The 15,170-nt window shown below is 31.3% G+C and overlaps 1 long non-coding RNA gene across 1 annotated transcript in view; it reads right to left on the bottom strand.

Annotated features, from left to right (window-relative positions):
• Positions 1–15,170, bottom strand: part of LOC148171660 (uncharacterized) — a 54,263-nt gene that overhangs the window by 17,744 nt on the left and 21,349 nt on the right. The window contains exons 2-3 of the long non-coding RNA XR_015770507.1: positions 4,377–4,419; positions 683–713 (exon numbers count right to left, since the gene is read on the bottom strand). This is a non-coding gene — a long non-coding RNA (uncharacterized LOC148171660). The remainder of the gene's footprint in view (positions 1–682; positions 714–4,376; positions 4,420–15,170) is intronic.

A 15,170-nucleotide genomic window follows, 5' to 3' on the forward strand; every position in this document is an offset into this window, starting at 1 on the left:
GGTTTCGAGTTGGCGCTGTGATAACATTTTATACGGATGAAAGTCGGAAGCCAATTAGAAAACGAGTTGCTGACAACTCTGGATGCACATAAATACTGTTGCCACCATTAAAAAAATCAAATAAAATAAAATCCTATACCAATACAGTTACCGGACAGTTATGGTGGAATAAAATAATGGTCGTGACCGATTATGGTGCTAACTCTATTACATAATAAATCCAACCATTTTTGCGAAACCGAAATAGAGGGCTCCTTCAAATGTCACTTTATCGTCCTAGGTCAAAAAAGAACTTTACGGGCGCTCTGACCGCACACCTTGTGGAGTTTTTACATAATTACACAAATTTTATAACCCAATTTTTACTTTTCTTTTGCATTTAACATTGGCTTGTAACCGATGAGTAAAATTCCGATTTTACATATTTTTACATAATTTTTAATAAGGTGACGCTAAAAACTGCATAATTTTTTATTTTTGGTCAAACTGACGTAAAAAGTTATCTTTTTTGGGAAACGAAGGCAACTGATAGTCAAATTCGAACTTATCCAAACAATATTTCATATTTTTATACTTTTCTTGCATTAACGGTGTCAACGGCATATTTTCTATAAAAAACCGACAACGATACATACAAACTAAAATAATGAAAGTAAAGTTTATGGTTTTAAAATAAACTTACGGTTTCTAATTAGCAACAGAATTTCTTCTACCTGAAAAATAGAAATGAATATTTAAACTGTTCATTACGATATTATTATAATCCACCGCTTTAACATAATTTAAAAAGACTCTCAATAATTGAAAATTGAAGTATCATAATTGTAATCCATCTCACGTTTTTTACCAGTAATTACCGGATCAGATTAAAAAAAGTGTTAATTCGAATTGTCAATGTTAACGACACTTTCTTGTAGAACTTTTTCTAAATATTTAATGTATATCGTTCATTTTACAAAAATTCCGCGACAAACTTTTGTAAAGTGGCAGTCATCCGGCCATGAAAATTTCATTATTGTGACACCAAAAATTACAGAATTGCGGACCATTGATTTTTCTTGGTACTCAAAATCTCATCTTCTATTTAAATTTAATTTTGAAAGTTCGGAAAAATAGGGGTCACCCTTGACAAACCTTATTACAAAGACAAAAATAAAATACTGATTTACAGGGTGTTTAAAAAAAAGCCTTGGCTCCCAACTGGGAAATTTGGTCCAAAAGCAACTGCAAAATCTTGCTGAACGATCGGTTGCTCTTTATAAACGTGTGATAAATGTAATTTCTGTCCGCGCGCTTGCGGTCCTACTGTATCCAGTTTCACTTGCTTCAATCTGATCTCGAATTCGCTGGCTTTCTTCATTCTGCCTGAAGATCAAACTGATCAAATCCTCTATAACAACCTACAGACAATACAAAAAAAGTTCCACAACCGGTTCGAAAATAGTGGTGCTCGTGGCTTCTGGCTGTCTTCTTAGACACTGTAATATAAACGAACCTGTTTGGCGAATCCGGTAGGACCTGACGACCGGATGACCTCACAGAAAATCGTATATAATCATTAAAAAGATGGTACAGGAAAAGATAAATTGACTTTGATTCAAAGTCAGTTTTTTTGTGTTCAAAAGGGTACGTGATCTAAACCACATGCATTTGTCGTTGACGTAAAACAAACTATCTTCTGGCTACCATAAACAACTAATTGTTTTTACCTTGTTACTTACTAATGGATGTGGAGTCATTAGATACCTAGATATAGGATTTTGAAAAACAAGTGCATGAAGGAGACATTTTTTGAATTTATAATTACTGTAAACAATAGTGGAGTGAATTTTTTCATTGTGTGCTTCTCCTTCCATATTAATATGTTGCAGAAACCATCAATTCACCTTGACATATGCCAACAGAAATAATGAATCATTTTGCACATTTAATATTCATTTTATGTTTCAAAACACTGAATGCTTTAACGAGTTATTGAATTTCAAATATATGATAATTTTAAGTGTAGATACTATTGTATACATGCTTTATCGAGTTACCTCATAAATTAACATCTTTTCTTCAGTTTCCTCATATTTTTTTGGGTGCTTCTTGATCACCAAATTTTTGACATACAATACATGCCATGGTACTCAGATTTCAAAAATGGTGCTCGGATTTCAAATAAGAAATGTCTTTCAAGGAAAAAGAACTGGTATCATAGATCATAGCTTACATTTGACTTGGAAAAGTTGAAAAACTTCAGTACTGCTACTACAACCGTGTAAAGAAATGTAATGGTGCTTACTAGTTTGCTACTGTTGCCCAGAACTTGGAAATCTGGAACAACTACACTGTAGTCGTACCGCATCGATGCGAGTTGTGAGAATATTGTATAATGCAGCGCACCAGGTTTCAAGAAACACACAAATTTGAAGAAGAAAAATTCATTAAAAAAATTGTTCAGGTTCAACATCGTAAAAAAAATATAAAAAAATTCCTAACTCTGGCAATTTTAGTGCTATAATAATTAAATTTGGGGAGATTATTACTTTTAAGTTGTTTATTAACTGTGCCAAATCGCAAAGTTATCAAGCAGAAGACAACAATTTTGGCGAGATTTCTCTTAAAGACAAATAAAAAAAATCAATTTTTTTCATAAAAATTCGTAACTCTGACAATTTTAGTGCTATAGCAATGAAATTTGAAGAGGTTACTATTTTTAAGTTGTTAAATAACTAAGCGAAATAGCAAAGCCATCAAGCAGATGATACAAATTTTAGAAATTTATCTTTTAAGACGAATAAAAAAAATCCAACATTTTTTATAAAAATTCGTTACTCTAAAAATTGTAGTGTTTTATCAACGAAATTTCGGAAGCTTACTATTTTTAAGTAGTTTAGTAACTGTGTGAAATAGCAAAGCCATCGAGCAGATAATACAAATTTTACAAATTTATCTTTTAAAGACGAACCAAAAAAGAATCAACATTTTTTATAAAAATTCGTAACTCTGAAAATTGTACTGCTATAGCAATGAAATTTGGAGAAGTTACAATTTTAAGTTGTTTATTAATTGTGCTAAATCGCAAAGCTATCGAGCCAAAGAGACAATTTGTATAAATTTACCATTTAAAGACCTTGAAGGGCGTCAATAAATAAATTTCCATCTCAGTTGTACCTGAGCACGCAAAGCTCGAATGATGAAAGAAGAAAAAAATCTTTATCAACTTATCTCAACAGATAAAGATGCAAAAATAAGCATTCACATCTTGAAGTAAACAGCACATTGGTAACATCCACTAAAAAATAAGCTCGCATATCTTATCACCATCCTCTTTTAAATATATTATTTAAATTTAAAGTCATATGACTCATTATCCGTTACTTAACAACTTTTACTTAAAATTTTAAATAATTAAATGGAATTTTTAAAGAATCCTAGTTTAAAAACAAAGGTAATAAAGCACGGTCACGTGAGCATTACTCATTCATTTTTAAATGCCCAATAAAAAGTCTATAAACAACCATTGATTTAGATAAAAATGTTATCAACATTTTTAAATAAAAACCGAAGCAAAAATGCTGTTAAAAATGCATTCTTTGAGCATAAGTCATGCCAATTTTTTAGACAAAGTGCACTATTATAACGCCCAAGGTTGTGCTGATAACGAAATGCAATTTCTATGCAATAAGTTTGTGTAGGAAAACCAATGAAGAGTCGAGTTTATCGATGTGGTAGATGCACAAACCAAAGACAAAGGCAATGAACTCCGAAGAAAGATCAGCTGAGTTGATGCAGCCAGCTTCATAATAATACAGCACGCACATAAACACCTTTTTTTGAGCACAGAGGGTCTTGTACTATGTTTGCCTTAAAAATTAACGTAAACGAAAAGTATATAATTATTCTTGTGAAATGAAAAAAAAAGAAGAAAATAGGTGCAGCCTGTGTATGTAACTGGTACAGTGGAAATGATGTTACGTAATGTCAAAATAATCGTTTAAGGTTATAAAATAAATATTTACATATTAAATTTCCAGTAAGGCAATAAACAAAAGGATGGGATATGTTGCACTTGCAGTTGCCATGTTTATAGGCAAACATTATTTAGATTTGAAGCTACAACAAGATAAACAGAATAATAAAAAACTTGACAGTAAAATACACCAGCATATAATAAAATCGATGAAATGTGTGTCAAAGGGGAATGTCACTTTTATGTAATGAGATTCTTACCACCCTCGAGAGATCTCGTCTTTCTTTGGGTCAGTTTGCGGATTGTGGATCGTTACCCACTTTTCAACGTCAAGTTCGCAATGTTTATTAAAAGGTACATAAATAATTAAAAAGATGCAAAATTGTTTTCATTAGAAATTCGCATTTAAAGTACTTACCACACAGTCGGGTTCTAGAAGAGTTCTAGAAGAGTTTCGACATCTAAAAAAAATTGCAACATTTTATTAAACTCCTTACATACGAGTGTAATACTATGCTTGATCTACGATCATTTAACTGAAATAAATGTGAAAAAATCTGACAGAAATTTTAAAACCGAAGCGCAAGTCACTAATTTTCCCATATTAACAGTTGCCTAATGTTCGCTCAATGATAATGATAAAATAATTCTAATTTGGTCGGACAAAAGCTAATTTATACAATTTGTTATCATTCTACATTCCACTTTTCCCGTTAAAATCTCTCTAATTACACACCCGATAAACAAATTGTATTTAATAACCCTTTTTATCTCGCTTTCATCCGATTTATAGGACAGAGTTGAAATAACAATTCAGTTGGTTTTTCATTATCCAGTACCTTCCATGCATAAAAATCAGAGAACAGTCACGCATATTAAAACATTTGTATAAATTTACCACTTTGACAACACTTCTATACATTTTCACGTACTTTTTTTCATTCTATCTACTTACTAATTATTATTTAAACATAATTTAAATTGCAAATGAAATGTGTGTGAAGCATGATGATGAGGGGGTGTTTATTGTGTGTGACCGCATTTTAAAATTTTATTACACCTCGGCGGGTATGCTGCAAGGAACATGTTATTATTTTCATGGAAAACGACTTCCGTCAGAAGAAAAGTTAATAGTTGTTTTCCGAGTTTATGTTTCCTTGATTTATGGCTGCAACAACTTAAAATCGAATTTTGTACAGAATATATTCTGTTTACACTCCGAAAGCAAAATCTGCATTTTTATTAAAATAATGAATAAGGCGGAAATTTGCTTATGATGTGCTTATGGAGGTGATGTGACAGCAAAAGTGTGATGTTTACTACAAAGAATGAATGGGCTGATGTTTCATGGAAAAGTTGCAATTTTTCCACAGCCCCAGAAACAGCCCTCTAAGGACCAGGACAGAATGACTCTAATTGTCCAAAAATTCAGTTCCCATGACCCACTTTATCTAGGACTGTCAACAAGGTGGTCATCCATATTCCTTTCCTTAAAAATACAATTTGCGTTGAATATCGGCCCAAAACATGAATTATGTAAGGCTCGATTACATAATTTGCAAAAACAAGAAAACATGTGAGCATAATTCCTCCTTATCAAATGTTTAGCATTTATTTTTAACACTTGATAACCAAACGTCAGTTTCCCTGCATAATAAAACTCAAGGTTGAGTCTAAACCTGAAATTGTTTATAATAATATAAAAAAAAAGTTCGCAAGATTAAGCATCCATTGTAACAAAATCGCGGTATCTTCAGGTAAAAGCTTCGCGGAATTAAATGAAATTTTCTTGTTATCCGGCAAGTTTTCAAACAAATTAGCAAAAAGTGGTTGTATTAAAACACTTAGAGGTAGGTAATGGGTTATTTTTAATATAAGAGAAGCAACTAATAAAACCACTTTATAAAGATAGAACATAAAGCTCACAGTGGCATATAAAGCAAGTTACAAGGTCATCGAGGCAGCATAAATTAACACCACTTAAGTTTAATTGCGCATCTATTGTAGAATAAAATTACTAAACATGTGTTGCGATATGTAATCACATTCAAAAACTATTGTCAATTAAACATTATCGCTCCACTTTTGTTTACTTAAAAAACTAGTCTCAAGGTAACCGCAGAATCTCAAAAGGCAGTTCCTTATAATACTCACAGAATTTATAATGTTGTTATTCTTGTTGATGTATAATACAATGGTAATTTCATTTTTATAAGACAATATTTTACACAGGAGTGGTCATAATTTAATCTCATGTGACCGGCGAGTAAACAATACCAAATTGTTAATAAAATTAGACATTAAATGTAACTCTATTTGAGAAAATTCGCTAATTTGGTCGGTAGAAATGTTCAATTATCAGGTTGGCAAGGTCGAGATTATCAACATGTTTGATCTGGTTTTTGACGCAAACTGTATGAATGTGCGAAGTTTCAAAATAGAAACTAATTAGAATAGCATAAAGTTACACCTGTCTTGATTTTCATACAAAAAAAATTATAATGTTGAAAGTTATCTAAAAATAGAGTCTAAAGAATAATTAATAGGAAGATGTTAATGTGAAGAAGAAACGAAAAATGCACTCAAAAAATATTTTTGGAATATCTCGAGGATCCATTTTTGATCTCTTAAGATTTCTCGAAATGTGTACTCAGTTGGAAGATTTTTTGTCAGAAAACTGGCGAAGAGCCAGTTTTAGTATTTATTCTAGATTAGCAAACGAACATACGTTAATTTTTCTAAGCTTTAAATGCTAATTCACGTGGACTATAAAGTTCAATAAATATGACGCACAAAAATAATCTAAAAATTTGTTGTTGAAAATATTCAATCTTTTATAAAAATTAATAACTACGAAAATGGTAGTGCTATAGCAATGAAATTTGGAGAAGTCAGTATTTTAAAGCTGCTCATTGTGCCTAATCTCTAATCACAAAGCTATCGAGAAAAAAAAACACATTTATCTTTTTAAAGCGAATCAAAAAAATTCCAACATTTTAATAAAAATTCGTAACTACGACAAATGCTAAAACAATGAAATTTGGGAAAGTTATTTTTTGTCAATTGTTTTTTAACTGTGCTAAATCACAAAGCTATCGAGCAGAAGACACAAATTTTAAAAAAATATCTTTTAAAAACCAACCAAAAAAAGTTCTTATCAAGTTCAATAATATGATGTACAAAAATAATTTTAAAATTTGCTGTGGAAAATGTTCTAGTTTTTTCTCCCACAAATAGAAATATGTAGAATAATAAAATAAAATTAAAGTTTCGAAAGAATACCCAATATGAAGACTCTAAGAAACCCAAAACGATATATTGCATATCTTTGCATATTTTTCCCACCTCTCTTGCATGCTTTATAATAATTTGACCATAAATAATGCAAATTTAGTAAGTTGGCAGGCAAATATTACACACCGACATCGAAATAAAAAAGATTAAATAGATCTAAAGGCAACTTGAATAACTTGGATACAACTAAAACGACATTAAAAAAAATGGGAAATTATAACTCATACGAAGTCAATTATAATTTTAAAGTTTTCAGGCGATCTGAAAAATTTTAAAAAAAGAGATACTTAAAATCCACAAAATTCACGTCAAAATTTTGAAACCTTCAAATCTTAAAAAGTCCATTTTTATTTACTCGTCCATCGTATGACTAAGCTCAGAGAAAACAAGCATTTTTTTACATAATATTTATTCGGAGGTTTCACACAATTACCTCCGTGCTAATGGCTTTCAACAAAACAAATTAGAAACGAGATTTCGTATTGATCTCTGTTGTCTCTCGAACAATAAACATAATTAACTCTATTTTGATCCAACAATGTTTCGCTTATTAACTCTTTAAATTGCGAGTACAACTAATTTATGTTATTAAATTTACAAACGTTTGTAAATTACAAAACATACTCGTAAATATGTAAGTCGAAAAACTGTTGCTTCTTCACTTTCAGTGGAATATTTTTCAGGCTGAAACGAAACAAAAGAACCATTTGGGCAGGTTTGAACGTGCTCAGACTAGTTTACCTGACCGCCATCAAAAAACCCTCGAGATTTATTCAAAGGGACCATAAAACCATTACGCCCACATTTTCCAATTTTAATCAAAAGAAAAATGTTGGAACTGCGTTTATTTCTCTACTGCAATGAAAATAAAACGACAACTTTGTATAAACAAAACTACCATAAAATATACATAGAACAAAACACGATATTAAATAATCTTTACAAGACGGCCAGAATTTCTCCGGAATGGCCTCGCGACTTCACGACTAGTGCCAAAATAAATTTCCGCTTTAATAAAGTGAAAACTATTTTCGTTGTTTTATTTTGATAGCCCACGAGTTTTGATGTTGCACTATTTCTGTTGATATCAAATTGTTGGAGCGTGATTGTACAGAAATTCGACGATTTATGTACGAGGGTCGATGGAGAAGTTGGGAGGTCCTTTTTGGCATCAGTTTCTATGACGCATTTCATAATGGGCTATTTTAACTTTGTCATTTTACATATTTATAAAGTTGAAAGTGCCAGACTCTACAAATTTCACAGTTATAGCCCAACAAATAACCAATTTACGAACATATCTTTGCAAATTTTAATATTCTCTTTCGTTTTAAATCAAAAATTTCTAAAATCTGTCCCGCATTTTTGACAGTCTTGCAATTTGTCAAGGTTTTTAATCAAGTTGAAAGTACCAATTTCTACAAATTTCACAGTAGTAGTCCAAGAAATAACCAATTTACGAGCATATCTTTGCAATTTTTAAAAATTTTCTTTCGTTTTAATTAAAAAATTTCTAAAATCTGTTACGTCTTTTCGACAGCTTTGAAACTTAGCAAGATTATTAATTAAGTTGAAGGTACCAATCTCTACAAATTTCAAAGTAATAGTCCAGCAAATAATCACTTTACGAACATATCTTAGCAATTTAAAAAAAAAATCTTACGTTTTAAACCAAAAATTTCTAAAATCTGTCCTACATTTCCGACAGTTTTACAATTTGGTAAGGTTATTAATCAAGTTGAAAGTACCAATCTCTACAAATTTCAAAGTAATAGTCCAACATTTTAAAAAAATATTCTTTCGTTTTAAATCAAAAATTTCTAAAATCAGTCCAGCATTTTTGGCAATTTTGCAAAATTATTAATCAAGTTAAAAGTACCAATCGCTACAAATTTTAAAGTAACAGTCAAACAAATAAACAATTTGTCAGCATATCTTTGCATTTTTTTTTAAATTTCTTTCGTTTTAAATCGAAAATTTCTAAAATCTCTCACGCATTTTCGACAATTTTGAACTTTGGCAAGATTATAATCAAATTGAAAGTACCAATAAACAACAAATAAACAATTTACGAACATATCTTTGCGTGATTGTAAAGAAATTCGGTGATTTATGTACTAGGATCGACGGAAAAGTTGGGGATCCGTTTTGGCGTCCGTTTCTGTGACGAGTTTCATAATCGTCTATTTACATAATTATAATTTTCTAAATTTTCTGCCCAAGAAAAACTAAAATATTACTGATAAAAAATTAAATTTGGCGGCTCGCCCGAATGCAATTGACGTAAATCTAAAAATTATCGGACAACATGTCATGTATTGTTATAAACATTTCGAAGGAATTAGATAAAGAAAATTAATTGCAAGAGTAATTTTATCAGGCGTTTTTTCATGTTCTCATTTGCCATACAAATACTCATCGGTCACCTCTGACGTTATCTCTTCAAACGAAAATAAATAAACACTAAATTAATTTAATTTAATTATTTACATTAAAGGCGTAAGATCAAGCTCTTTACACATCAAGATTGCCTTTTATCGATCCATTAGATACGAGCAAATATTGCAAAATCTTGTTTTTGCATCTTTTTGTGGACACGAGAGGTTTATTTTCCCTGATTACGATAAGGCAGAAACTTCCTCGTCTGATCTTTTATCACAAAAATGCAAATCTCGATCGATTTTTCCCCCGAAAGTGCGATTAATTTCAGAGACTCCGTGCCCGGCCGCTGATGTTGTAATTGATAATTGCTAATGCTACGGACTCGCCCATCTCCTATACCGGTACCACTAGAAACCATCACCTCAGTTTCGACCAGCATCACCAGAAACTACAAGTTTGAGTGCTTGGGGCGAAGAAAAGAACAAAGAAACCTACTTTACAGGGAGTAATACAGTGGCCAAGGTCTCACAACCGGTTATTCGAGATGAAACAGATCTCATCTGAGCTGAAGTTGCTGAAGAAAACTTGATTGGTGCAGTGGCGTACCTGTTCTTTCATTTAATTAATTCTGTCTAATCAGTATTTTTTGTAATTTTGGTTCGATCACGCCACCGGTACTGACTCATCGCTGCACTTTCATATTTCAATTGTTAAGTTTTTGCGAAACCAATTATTGCTTATGGTCAAAAGAGAAACAACGGTTTATGGTGGAGTACCATCAAATGGGGTTAAGTGCTTCTAAGTAGGTAAAACCGAAAGTATTACAGAAAATGGGACGGGTTTTGTTTTTTTTGCTTTTTTCACAATTATGGAGCCCCATCAGGAAATTGATGGAGTGAAACTAACTTCTCAAACATTAGAAAACGTTTTATTAGAATATTACAAGCAATAAATTTATGGGATTTATCAGTTGCCATCTTCAAGGGATTCGAGGGGCCAGGGCCGGGTTACGTTCTAAAGCCCCATCTAAAATTTAACTATTGCACGTCGCGATTTAGATGAATATTCAATTAGTAAGTGTTAATTAAATTAAAATAAATTATAATTTGATTTCAATCGATGAATATTCAGATCGATTCAATTAAAAATGGTAGCGACTCCTCTGAGTAAATATACGATTTTTATAAACTTATATTTAAAGAAACTTAGATAATATAATCTGATATCATCTTCAAGGTGAATTAAAAAGAATAGAACTATTCTTAATGGGTTGTGTTGCCAGGACAAACAAACTATAAAAATAAGCACTTTATCGGCAAATTATGCGTGTACTTGTTTTTTTTACTTTATTTTTTACGTCAACACATTAAAAATTTATACCCTTTTAAAAAATATTTAAAGAAGTGTTGTTAAATTAAGAAACTTTGCATCACTTTTTTTAGTTTCGCCTAAATTTGGATTCTTACTTTGTTTCTTGAACAAAACACATTTGTTTTGGCTGGAAGTGAAGGCCGGTTATGACATCTTACAATTGGCAAAGTTTTTAAAAAAAAGGACTATTTCCAGGCATGCTTCGCAGTATAGAATTTTACTGCTCGAGTTCCTAATTGAGATCGATTTATAGGTTCATTCATTTTTCGCAATCGCAACCGCAACCGCAGTGCTCGGATGTCAGACAATTTAAATTGAAATGTTTGGGGCGTAAAGTGGAAGATAAAAAGAACACTCAAACGGTTCCAAACATTCTGAATGCCATAATTTGTAATATAGAATTTGTGATTTGAGAATCTTTAGACTTAGTGTGTATTTGTCAATGTGTGGATTAAATGTAGTTTAGACGTAAAAAAACATGCAAACTTACAGCAATGCTAAAAAACCATAATCCGTCCCGAATATCAAACGAAAGATGGAAATTTACTAAAGAAGTTGCGCAAAGTCATAAAACAAAGCGTAAAAACTCCACTCGAATGTAAACAAATAAAGTTTTTTGCAAAAAATGGTGAAAGTACGGTATAAATCTCTTTTTATCTCTCCCAATTTATGAATGAATGAAACAAATAGGATTTGTTAAGAATTCCTGTTTTGTCTGATAATGTGTTAGATCTTAGACAATGCTTCTAGGGATCTAGAAACTGAAGAGTACAAAACTAAAAATAACCATTTTGCGAATATATTTTTGCAATTTATACAAATTTTCTTTCGTTTTGAAGTAAAATTTTCAAAAATCGGTTTAACATTTTCGACAGTTTTGCAATTTGGCAAGGTGACTAATCAAGTTAAAAGCACCAGCCTCTGCAAACTTCAATGGTATTGTCCAACAAATAATCAATTTACAAACATATCTTTGCAATGTCTTTAAATTTATTATCGTTTTATAGTAAAAATTTCTAAAACCTCTTTCGCATTTTCCACAATTTTGCAATTAGGTAAAGTAATTACATATTTAAATTAAAAGCTACAACTCTAAATTTTAAAGCAACCCCAATTTCAAAGGTAAGGCTCAACAAATAACCATATTATGAATATAGTTTTCCAATTTATAAAAATTTTGATTTTTCATAAAATAAAAATTTGTAAAATATGCTCCGTATTTTAAAATTTTTTACAATTGTTCAAAGTTATTAATCAAATTGAAAGCAGTAACCCCCAAAAAATTCAACTATTCAATATTTTCAAAAATTTTGCCAACAATTTTTAACTAAAAATAATAAAAGAATTTCAAATTTTAAAGAAGTAACGAGTTTCAATTTCAGAAAATTCAGTCAATTTCCAGAGCAATTCCAATTTTCACATTGAAACCACTTTTCAAAAAATTTATAATTTGACAATTCTCAGTCGTTAATCCTTTTAAAATTGAAACTCTGGACACGAACATTTGTTTGCTCTAAATAGAATTAATAATTTTAGTAAATTTTCGATATAAAATCATGTTCACATTGAAGCCACTAATGAAAAAATGGAAGATTTTCAATTTTGCTCTTACACTTCTAGCTAATTTCATGGTATTTTTAGAATTCGCTAAACTTCAGAATCCTTTAGCCTTACTTATTTATAGATCTGTCTTTTTGGTCTCTCAAAACTTAAAACTCAAAAAATAAAATTAAAACGCTCAGATTCTTAACTGCCAAAATTGACAGATAAATTAGATCTTTAAAAAAATAAGAAAAACGTTGAAAACAACATCAAATTCCCTAAAAGTAAAAATTTACAAACCAAATCAATTTTTTATGTTGTTTACACTAAAAAGAATTCAGATCCAATTTCGAAAGAAAATCCGACTTCTTCCTTTGTCCACGCGCTGAATCACCCTTATCAGTCGTGTGATACCACAATACCTCATTGTTTATTTAAATAAATAATTAGGTAACAAGCCAATTATTCTTCCCACCCAACCATTTATGTCGCAAACAAAGATAAAAATTTTACGAGCAATTATCGAAAGCAAACAAATCGCCTCTTTAAAATTCGCCAGGACCATCTCCAATAAAAACAGGGAAGTGGAGTGAACACAGTTGCGAATGTAATCAATAACAGCTGTTAGATACAACACATGCGCAGAAGATTTTGACCTTGGCCTTGGCAAAGAACGAAGTTTTTTGTCAATTTTATTACATAACCCGATGACTTCAACAATCAACAACGCTACCTTATAATGACGGCCGAAATTGCATGCTTTTTTTGGGAGAGGAAAGATACAGAACGAATTAATACTAGAATCATGGGGATTAGTAAAGAAGTGATAATTGGTAATAATTAGAGTAAAAAAGTTGGTAAAATATGACTAAAAAGTGGGTGACGATGGTAAACAAGGCAATAAAAGCCAGTGATTCTATCGATTAAAGGTCGACTTTTTGGGGCTTATGTAATGGAAGAGACTCAAGAAGTGCAACCTGTTTTTTTGTAACGGTTTAAGGTATCAAAAGACCCATACACCTGTGAGCCAACAAAAGATGTCCCTTCACAGGTAGATATAAAATCCCATGTCAGGAATTAGAGACATATCGCACCACCGAACCGAAAAATCTAAATCTTTTGTGCGAAAGCCTAAATTATTCAATATTCTGCCAAGTGAAACATTTGGAACCTTGAAAATAGAAGTCAAGGCAAATCTTAGATATTTACATTATTTTATTATTTACAGGCAATTCGATCGGTGGTGTCACCGCATTATTATTTACATCATCATTTTACTTTTACATCAAATATCGTACTCTCCCTGAACAAAGAAATTTCTCAAGCATGCGCTTCGACCCACATCGGGGTTTTGCCCCAAATGCCTTTGTTTGCAGTCAGCCCAAATTTACATTTACGTTGGGGTTAAATTAACAAAGAACTGTCCCCTGCATGGGTCTCAATTATCTGCTAACCAACAGACTGTAACCATGAAGAAACAATGTATATGGATATACCTGCATTTGATAGCCTTCTTCAATGCAGGTGGTGATCAGTTTATTTGCAATGGTAATAAAAAAACTGGCCAAAAACAAGCATAAAAAATACGAGAGTTTAGTCATAAAATCGTTTCTTTATTTGCAAACTTTCAAGGTGATGTTTATCGTTTGTGTTTAGCGTTAAAATATTTGTAGAACTTTGTAGAAATAAGTTATCTGAATTTATATGGTCCACTCAGGTTTTTGATGCGTGGAGGTGTACTTTAAAGTGCACAGCTGCTCCTAAAATGTTTAGATTTTCAATCGAATTTAAAACAACACTGTTAATAAATAAATCAATCACACCGCTTTTATTACCACTGACCAGACCACAAAAAAAAAGAAATTTTAAATATAAAGATAATGGCAACGCAAGAGTCTGTTTTTACTACCAAGTGCGTAATTCCAGCATTTATGCATCCACAAACAGAACTAAACGGGTTTACTAAATTTAGCACGATTTTTATGTGCCCCAAACTTGAATATTACACTTCAGAAAGCAAAAATTTTGCAAAGCTTAATTTCTATTAAATAACTTTAGTTTCTATCGAGAACCTCGGAATTAAGTGCTAAAACTCCGAGTTATAAATAAAAAATTAAAATTCGTGCCACACTTAATTGGGAATAAAAAAATCTTTATTAAGAATGTCATTATAACATATTTCTTATCTATGGTTTTATTACCATAATACTTGGCACTAAGACCAACTGTCACGTGTTTTTTAAGAATATCAAAAAATTATGGATTTTGTATGCTTGACCTTACAAAAAAGGCAAAATTTGCCAAGAAGCAGCGGAATGATTGTAAAAAATTCGTTATCCAAAGACTATAATTTGAACTGGCTACAATGTAGCAATTACCGAGGGAATAGTTGACAGCCCATGAGGGTTTATTATCGATACATTAGCAAAAGTAAATGGGATCAGTTCACAAATGACAAGTAAAGTGGTAAAATATGCACACAGGTACGAAAATTACACCTTTACGTGTCAACGAAAAAAGGAATTCCTTTGATAACATGTAGTTTAGTAATAATAGTTACTTTCCGGCCACTTTATGGGTATGTATATTATAGTGATGGTAAACAGTATAAAGCGAGCGTTTT

This window comes from Gnatocerus cornutus, chromosome 7 (assembly GCF_029298725.1).
Source record: "Gnatocerus cornutus isolate USDA-ARS CGAHR chromosome 7, icGnaCorn1.1, whole genome shotgun sequence".
In the NCBI taxonomy this organism is placed as follows: Eukaryota; Metazoa; Arthropoda; class Insecta; order Coleoptera; family Tenebrionidae; genus Gnatocerus; species Gnatocerus cornutus.